The sequence below is a fragment of the Rhinopithecus roxellana genome, chromosome 7 (assembly GCF_007565055.1).
Source record: "Rhinopithecus roxellana isolate Shanxi Qingling chromosome 7, ASM756505v1, whole genome shotgun sequence".
NCBI classification, from domain to species: Eukaryota; Metazoa; Chordata; class Mammalia; order Primates; family Cercopithecidae; genus Rhinopithecus; species Rhinopithecus roxellana.
Window position 1 is genome coordinate 139,606,108 of NC_044555.1, and position 9,794 is coordinate 139,615,901.

The 9,794-nt window shown below is 36.5% G+C and overlaps 1 non-coding gene across 1 annotated transcript; it reads left to right on the forward strand.

Annotated features, from left to right (window-relative positions):
* The first annotated feature begins 2,151 nt into the window (after positions 1–2,151).
* Positions 2,152–2,258, forward strand: LOC115898807. Its single transcript, XR_004058472.1, has one exon. It is a non-coding gene; the product is annotated as a U6 spliceosomal RNA (small nuclear RNA).
* The last annotated feature ends 7,536 nt before the right edge of the window (positions 2,259–9,794 follow it).

Consider the following 9,794-nt stretch of genomic DNA (forward strand, 5'->3'; position numbering starts at 1 on the left):
GCGTGAAACTCTTAGGGATATTTAAATCTTAAAAGGTCTTATCATCTTTTGTTTATCTTAAGTCTATTTCTGATAGTGAATTTTGGGGATCATGAGGTTGCCTCTTCTATGTCTTCTCTAGGCACCTTGGCTTTAAAGAGGCTTTTGGATTGAATCTCTATTGGAATAAAGTACACCAGTGAAAATTCTAATTTTCAATAGCTGAAAGATAAATAGGAAGGATTTTAGAGAGCTCTTATTCTAAACAATTGATAGGAAAGTCAAATTTTTAAAAGAGCATATCATAAGGTCATAAATAGCCTTAAGAATTATTTTGATGAAAATAAACCAATATTTTATTGCAAGCTATAATAGCTAAGGTCCTGCCCTTTTATCTCGGTGACCTAGGTTTGATTCCTGGGTAAGGAATGAGTTCTTTCTAGCTTGATCCATTTATTAATATTTTTTTCTTCCATGGACGGCTTATTCTTTTCTGTGTTGAATTTTTTCACTTTGGAGACACCTTGTGCATCCATGGTTAGGTCATAACCTTAGTTAAGTCTTATTGGTTCCACTTGGGAGGTTATCTTCGGTAAGATATTCAAAAGGATTTTTGTAAAGTGCTCTATGGTAAAAAGTAAGCTTAATTAAAAGCTTATATGCATGCTACATATATATTTGAAAGAACTTTATGCTTTTCCTCTTTTGGAGCTCTGTTTTGGGGGAATTTCTTTCAGTTGACTGAAATTAAAAAAAAAAAAAAAAAAAAAAAAAAAAAAAAAAAAAAAAAAAAAAAACATGTGCTTGGTTTCTCTGTTTGCTTCCTTTATTCAAAATTGTTATTTCATTTACTTATCCTCCACCCTATTCCTCCTTCCTCTTTGCTATCTTCAGTACCAAGTTAAAAATATAGACTAGGTTTCTAATGACTCAGGCTCCTTAAAGAACTCAGAATAGACACCACTTATGCATTTTTGGGGTTCTTCTGTTTTCTTTGTCGAATTTCAATAGTTATGAGTGGACTCTTTTCAGGTCTAAATCTCTGCACTCTTTTGTGCTTCATTACCTGACATTTTGGCTTTTGGGGGTACCAAAATTTACTTTATATTATGAGGAAGTTTAACTTTGATGTATATCAAAGTTTAAGAGATGGACTGAATTCAGAATGGGACAATTGGCTTTGGGTTGGCCACCAGCCTTTTGTGAAGGTCCTTGAAGTGAAATTCAGGGTAAAAACATAGCACTGTTAACTCTCATTGTGTTTTACTTTTTTTAGGGACCCAGGATTTAGAGTAAAAATAAAATCAGTGATTTCTGGGAATCTGGTCTTCCTTCCAGCTGTGCCTGCTTATTAGTCTCTAGAAGCTGCATGCTCTCTTGGCACCATTCCTTAAAAGGCTTCACTCTAATTCTAGTAATCCAATTTAAAGAAACTATCTTTAAGGAAATATCAACATGTAAGAGTGTCTGCTTTTCTTGGCCATTTTAACTAAATTTTTACTCACACCGTTTTTCCCATGAGTACAATATCAATTTTTTATCATGTTATACTTAAGAATTGTCCTTTTAAAAATGCAAATTTAGAGTTACCTAGCTGACAACTATTTAAGTCAGGGAATGGGTAATAGAGAGAATGATGTTCTAAAATGGAGAAGAAAAACTTTAAAATTGTCAAATGAAGAATCTTACACCTAACTATCAGATCTGCTTCTGTATGTCTCTGTATTTATATATGATGTGTGTACTTTTCACTACAAAAATATATTAAAGTGCTTTAATTAATTAACCTAGAAAACAAAACCCTAAATCAAATACTTTGCAAGAAAAGTCAAAATTTTATTGCCTTTTAGGTCACATGGCTTTAGTAATATTTGGTAAATAAAGCTAAATTAAAAATTATTTTAAAATAAAATTAAAATATTTAGAATTTAGATATTTGATCTAAATTAATCACTCTTTCTGCTAAATGTTTTAAGATATGAAACTTTGCTTCTGGTATTTGCTTGTGTATAAACTCATATGTCTTTCAATTTGAAATTTTAGTGTATGAAAATACCTAGACCCAGACATTATCCTCTGTCCTATTCTATGCATCTGGTATATGATTAAAATTGCTTATCTCCTAAGTTTTTCACTAAAAGTAAGTTACTAAGCATTAACATTACAATTAATGTGCTCGCTTCGACAGCACATATACCAAAATTGGAACGATACAGAGAAGATTAGCATGGCCCCTGCGCAAGGATGACAGGCAAATTCGTGAAGCGTTCCATATTTTTTTAGACCAATATCCCTGATGAACATTGATGCAAAAATTCTCAATAAAATACTGGCAAACCGGATTCAGCAGCACATCAAAAAGCTTATCCACCATGATCAAGTGGGCTTCATCCCTGGGATGCAAGGCTGGTTCAACATTCGCAGATCAATAAACGTAATCCAGCATATAAACAGAACCAAAGACAAGAACCACATGATTTTCTCAATAGATGCAGAAAAGGCGTTTGACAAAATTCAACAGCCCTTCATGCTAAAAACGCTCAATAAATTCGGTATTGATGGAACGTACCTCAAAATAATAAGAGTTATTTATGACAAACCCACAGCTAATATCATACTGAATGGGCAAAAACTGGAAAAATTCCCTTTGAAAACTGGCACAAGACAGGGATGCCCTCTCTCTCCACTCCTATTCAACATAGTCTTGGAAGTTCTGGCTAGGGCAATCAGGCAAGAGAAAGAAATCAAGGGTATCCAGTTAGGAAAAGAGGAAGTCAAATTGTCCCTATTTGCAGATGACATGATTGTATATTTAGAAAACCCCATCGTCTCAGCCCAAAATCTCCTTAAGCTGATAAGCAACTTCAGCAAAGTCTCAGGATACAAAATTAATGTGCAAAAATCACAAGCATTCTTATACACCAGTAACAGACAAGCAGAGAGCCAAATCAGGAATGAACTTCCATTCACAATTGCTTCAAAGAGAATCAAATACCTAGGAATCCAGCTTACAAGGGATGTAAAGGACCTCTTCAAGGAGAACTACAAACCACTGCTCAGTGAAATCAAAGAGGACACAAACAAATGGAAGAACATACCATGCTCATGGATAGGAAGAATCAATATCGTGAAAATGGCCATACTGCCCAAGGTTATTTATAGATTCAATGCCATCCCCATCAAGCTACCAATGAGTTTCTTCACAGAATTGGAAAAAACTGCTTTAAAGTTCATATGGAACCAAAAAAGAGCCCGCATTGCCAAGACAATCCTAAGTCAAAAGGACAAAGCTGGAGGCGTCACGCTACCTGACTTCAAACTATACTACAAGGCTACAGTAACCAAAACAGCATGGTACTGGTACCAAAACAGAGATATAGACCAATGGAACAGAACAGAGTCCTCAGAAATAATACCGCACATCTACAGCCATCTGATCTTTGACAAACCTGAGAGAAAGAAGAAATGGGGAAAGGATTCCCTATTTAATAAATGGTGCTGGGAAAATTGGCTAGCCATAAGTAGAAAGCTGAAACTGGATCCTTTCCTTACCCCTTATACGAAGATTAATTCAAGATGGATTAGAGACTTAAATGTTAGACCTAATACCATAAAAACCCTGGAAGAAAATCTAGGTAGTACCATTCAGGACATAGGCATGGGCAAGGACTTCATGTCTAAAACACCAAAAGCAACGGCAGCAAAAGCAAAAATTGACAAATGGGATCTAATTAAACTAAAGAGCTTTTGCACAGCAAAAGAAACTACCATCAGAGTGAACAGGCAACCTACAGAATGGGAGAAAATTTTTGCAACTTACTCATCTGACAAAGGGCTAATATCCAGAATCTACAAAGAACTCAAACAAATATACGAGAAAAAAACAAACAACCCCATCAAAAAGTGGGGAAAGGATATGAACAGACATTTCTCAACAGAAGATATTCATACAGCCAACAGACACATGAAAAAATGCTCATCATCACTGGCCATCAGAGAAATGCAAATCAAAACCACAATGAGATACCATCTCACACCAGTTAGAATGGCAATCATTAAGAAGTCAGGAAACAACAGGTGTTGGAGAGGATGTGGAGAAATAGGAACACTTTTACACTGTTGATGGGATTGTAAACTAGTTCAACCATTATGGAAAACAGTATGGCAATTCCTCAAGGATCTAGAACTAGATGTACCATATGACCCAGCCATCCCACTACTGGGTATATACCCAAAGGATTATAAATTATTCTACTACAAAGACACATGTACACGTATGTTTATTGCGGCACTATTCACAATAGCAAAGACTTGGAATCAACCCAAATGTCCATCTGTGACAGACTGGATTAAGAAAATGTGGCACATATACACCATGGAATACTATGCAGCCATAAAAAAGGATGAGTTTGCGTCCTTTGTAGGGACATGGATGCAGCTGGAAACCATCATTCTTAGCAAACTGTCACAAGAACAGAAAACCAAACACCGCATGTTCTCACTCATAGGTGGGAACTGAACAATGAGATCACTTGGACTCTGGAAGGGGAACATCACGCACTGGGGCCTATCATGGGGAGGGGGGAGGGGGCAGGGGGGAGGAGGGAGAGATTGCATTGGGGAGCTATACATGATATAAATGATGAATTGATGGGTGCTGACGAGTTGATGGGTGCAGCACACCAACATGGCATAAATATACATATGTAACAAACCTGCATGTTATGCACATGTACCCTAGAACTTAAAGTATAATAATAAAAAAAAAGAAACATTACAATTAATGTGTGTAACTAAAACTACTATATACATTCAAAGTATATAAATATGTATTTTTTGTTAAAAATTATAAAAAGTTATGGTACTGTGGTTTCTATTAAAAGGTGAGTAATTTGGTCTAGAGGTTTTTTTAGGATTGTTTGACGTTAAAAGTAAGACAGGACAAAACTTAGGTTTTAACTTAAAACAATCCTAAAAAATCCTAGACAAAACTACTTACTCTTTAATAAAAACATTTATTTATTAAATTATAAAACCTTGCTAACTGTTTTTGTTTTTCACAGTTAAGAAAAATTTTATTTCTCTTTTTAGTTATTTACAGCTTTTAACCCTTCATTAAACTATACTCCTGTGAACAAAATTTGAAGTATATTTCTTTCAGCCTGATTTCTCTAGAATTTGGAAATTATTCATGAGCATTCTTAATTTATGGCAATATAGTTATTTCCATAAATTCAAGAAAATCTATCTTTCCCAATTGGAAACAACTGGAGACAGTGGTAATTTCACCAAGTCTTTTACTGGAATAGGATATTTTTGAGGAATTGAAATTAACTTTACAAAGCTCATAACAGACCTTTGAAGAAAACTGGCTTCATACCTTGTCCATGCAATTTCTTTACAGGTTCCTTTGCTTTCTTTCACAGGTTTCTGACCTTTGATAAGTAGAGAATGTCACTTGCTGATGGGTCCAGGAACCCTAAGTTGTTTGGGAAACTCAAGTGAGGAATTTTACCCAATATATACCAATATCTTTAGGCACAGATTAGTCCTTGTCTGGGCTTGAGGTTTTAAGAGGTCTAATCTGAGATTCCTTTTGACAAAATATGTTGTAGCAAAGCCAATTTTAAAAGGAGCCTATATGACAAATAATTATTCTTGTTTCACTTTATGCACGTAATCAGGCCAACTATAAGACTAAAATGTATTTTGCATATAAATTGGTCCTGCTTTGAATTTGTCTTTAATAAAATTGGAAAACTGGAGACCAAAAATATGTTTCAAAAGAAACTATAGTGTAACTCTTATTAAATTCTAGCCTTGCTAATTTTTGTTTTCTGGTTTTAATTATTTTCTACAATTTGGACTTAATCCTGAAGTTTTTTCTGACTATAAGTCCACAAACAAGGATTTTTAATTGTTATCATTCTCCCATTTTTCTGACTTGAAGTCACTAGAAATCAAAACTACGCTTTTCTTAAAGTCTTACAAATTGGTTAGATAACTTAAACTTCAGGAGGAATCAACAATGACTTATAAACTTTTGTGCTTGCTTGCTGATGTATGGACTTCTCAGAAAATTCACTTGAATATCTGGTCCAACTAAAATCCAAAAGAATCTGTCAGATTGCCACGCAATATGAAGATGTTTCAGACACTCTAGAAAAAGTAGTTTATAGACGGACTGACTGCACTAACAGTAACCTTTGTCCTTCTTCTGTTTCTATAGAACCTCATTTCATTAGAGGTCTGATTGCTTTCATCATATGTAGAGGCCTAGCCAATCTGCCATGCCACCTCCTGGAATTGGACATAGCTGTTTCACTAAACTGATCTATTCTCAGGAATAAGAAATCAACTAAAGAATATGTGAAATGGTATATTTAAATTGCTTTTTTCCATTTATCCCAAATTTGTCTTTCAAATACTTTGTTTATCTCTATCTGACAACCTCTAACCCAAATCTCTCCAAGGCTGTCAGCTTGGATTTTAATATGTGAAACTTATTTTAACTTTCAAAGTGTGTAGGGACTGAGGGAATTTAAAATATTTTATATTTCAAATATATTTATCTGATGCATTTGAAAATGCCACTTGGCCGTCCTAACAGAAGTGGCCTTGCAAAGCTGTCATAAGTGGGAACAATTTGCATCTGTAGAGAATTTCCATTAATGCAGCCATACCCTCTCTCCTTTCTATGTCCTTCCCCAGATCCAGAAGAGATTGAGAGTCTGACACCTTTAAAAGTCTAAAAATAAACCTTTATCATCTATTCTTTCTGAGGGAGGCTTCATCTATATAACAAGACCACTTTTTATCTCTATCTGACAACTTCTAACCCAAATCGCTCCAAGCCTCTTCTCCCCAGCCCATAACCTACTTTATTAGAATCTAAGCCCCCATTCTTTCTGTAACCTCAAAATTACATAGGTTTCTGTCAATCATTGGGAAGTTGAGTCTTCATTCTGAAGGCTACCATGTACACATGTTAAATACATTTGTATGCCCGTTTTCCTATTAAAAAAGGATAATGGAAGTAAAATATTTCCTCTAAAGATAAGGTAATATCAAAGCTTCTCATGCCAATTGTGCTTAACTACTGATTTGGTTGCTTGTACTTTTAAGAGTTTCTACCTTCATCTTCAATGAACTAAGTAAAAGAATATCCTTCTCTCTTTATAGGAGTTACACAGGAGAACAGTGTGTTAACCAATGATTACAAGAAGCTGCTACTTATAATTTTTAGGCAGATTAGGCAATCCCCCAAACTGGGCCTCAGCTCAGGAAGTTTGTTGGCTTCACTCAGAAAATAATTCAAGAGTGAGCTGCTAGTGGAAGAAAGCAGGTTTACTGAAGCAGCAGTGTACACTAGAATGACTGCACCTTATGAAGCAGGGCTAACCCATAGGCAGTGCATCCAAAGTAGTGACATCTGAGCTGCTGGCAAGCCATATTTATAGTTATTATGTGATTACATGCTAAATATGGGGTGGATTATTCACGAGTTTTCCAGGAAATGGGCAGGGAATTCCCAGAACTGAGAGTTGCTTCCCTTTTTAGACCATATGGGGTAACTTCTGGACATTACCATGGCATATGTAAACAGTCATGACACTAGCGTGAGTTTCTTTTAGCATGCTAATGCATTATAATTAGCATATAATGAGCAGTAAGAAGAAGAGGTTGCTTTCATTGTTGTCTTGATTCTGGCTTTTCTTGGCCAGCTTCTTTACTGCATTTTATTTTATCAGTGGGGTTTTTATGACCCGCGTCTTGAGAAACAATTCATGCCAAATTTCTATCTTATCACATCCTCTGACATTATATATTCCTCCATGATCTTAAGGGATTGTAGAAAGATGGAGGTCTAACTTCTGTAGCTGCTCTTTGCTGATTTTATGGATATTGGCTCTGGTGAGTATTGGAGGAGTAAAAATCTCTGGATACCTGATCCAAGGGGCTCAAAGGCAGGGTGTTTTCATTTTCTAGGTCAGAAAGCAAGATGTTTGGAAGCCTTCTACTAGCATTATATTGACATGGAACTTCGCATTCTAGGAAACACAAAATTTACAAGGAGTTTAAATAAGCAGAGGCCTCAAATTAGTAGTAACCGGATAGCTATTAAAGATCTCAGGAAGGGAAAAAAAAAACAGGTGAGACTTGGGAGGGCACTTTTGATAGTCAGGTATAGTTGGGGTCAGAACCCTGGTTATATCTATGGAAACAGGTAGCTTGTTGAATTACTTTTTTGAATGTTAATCTCAACTTTTCCAGAGTTTTAATATATGTGTAGTAGATCTTATTAATAACTATATAGACTCCACCTTGAATAGCCAGTAAATAATCTAATGCTAGTCTGTTGTCAAGCACTATATTTGCCAAAGCGTCTAGGGACTCTTGAATTCCATTTAGTACCTGTCCTGTGTTAGTGGCCAATGATTCTGGGCTTGAAGAAAATTCCTTGGGGTTGACTTATGGCAGTCAAAGCCACCCAAAGGGACCATTAGTCCTCTTATTGCTTTTATTTCCGCCAGAATTGATCCTATTGCTCATTGATTTCTGGTATTTTCAGATATTATGGGGTTGTAGACAGTGACCCCCAGAGGAGCAATGGTGGCCAATGTACATTCACTCCTGCTCCATGTTTTTGATATAAAAGGGAAAGCTACTCCTAAAAGAATAGAGGGTTACCCAAGGAGTCAGGAGTGGTCATGGGGTGGAACTTCTTCCTACTCTTGGCTATAGACAAAAATGAGATCATGTGAGGCACAAATGAAGGCTCCTTGGAGTATGATGTGTATTCTCTCCTGCCATCTTGGAGTTATACAGATATTTTTTTCCAAACTCCAATGAGGGTGATTGGACAGCCCATATTTTCCAGAAGGATACACTCGTTCCACCTTCCCAGATCAGGCAGTTGTTTCTGTCTTGCATGTATTCCTTTGGAGGAGGCACTATGTAAGCTTTCCTTGCTGACAAGTGGGATCCCATTTACCTCACCACAGCTTTGGGAACATGGCCACTAGGTTTGCATCAGAGTATCTCAAGGAAACTTCCATTTCTGCATCATTAACAAAACAATGGTTGCAAATAATAGTGTCATGAATGCAATGGATGTACAAGTTCCCAACCTCCCATGTCCAGATAACACTGGCAGGGGAAGTTAGGTAGAATCGATTAAGTGGGGAAGATTTCCACATAATAAGTAGGGGTCTGAGAACTTTGGGATTGCTATGGTTAACTAGGAGGTTTGGGAAGATGGCCATGAGATTCTCTGAATGTGCCAGAAGATGAAACTATCCATCCTGAGGATGTTGATGACAGATCCAGGCTACAGAGCTCTGTTCCTAGCCACACAGGATCCGGTTAATTGGGAGAGCAAACAGAATTAACAGAGGCAGCATGGTGTCTCTATTGGCCTTAGAGTGACCTCTATACCCAACAAGGAGAAAGTAGATGTTTCCCAGGAGGAGGTGGTTAGCTAAAACAATAGAAAACACATATCGTAATCAGTAAGAAAAGAAAAAGTAATATTCTTATGCCCACCTGCTGTATCATGTTATCTCTTTTTGCTGACTGTTGATTCTTTCAAATAGGTAGTGAGGGCTCTCAGAGGTTTACAGGTTTAGCTTATGGTATCCTCCTCTCACGCCTGCAGGGACTCATAAGAAACAAGTTTAATCCCAGACAAGTGTGCTCAGCTGTTGATCTCCTGACATTTAACAGTGGTGGGGAGACTAAAAAACACCTGATGGGGGCTGATATAGTGTGGATTTGTGTCCCCATCCAAATCAAATGTTGAATTATTATCCATA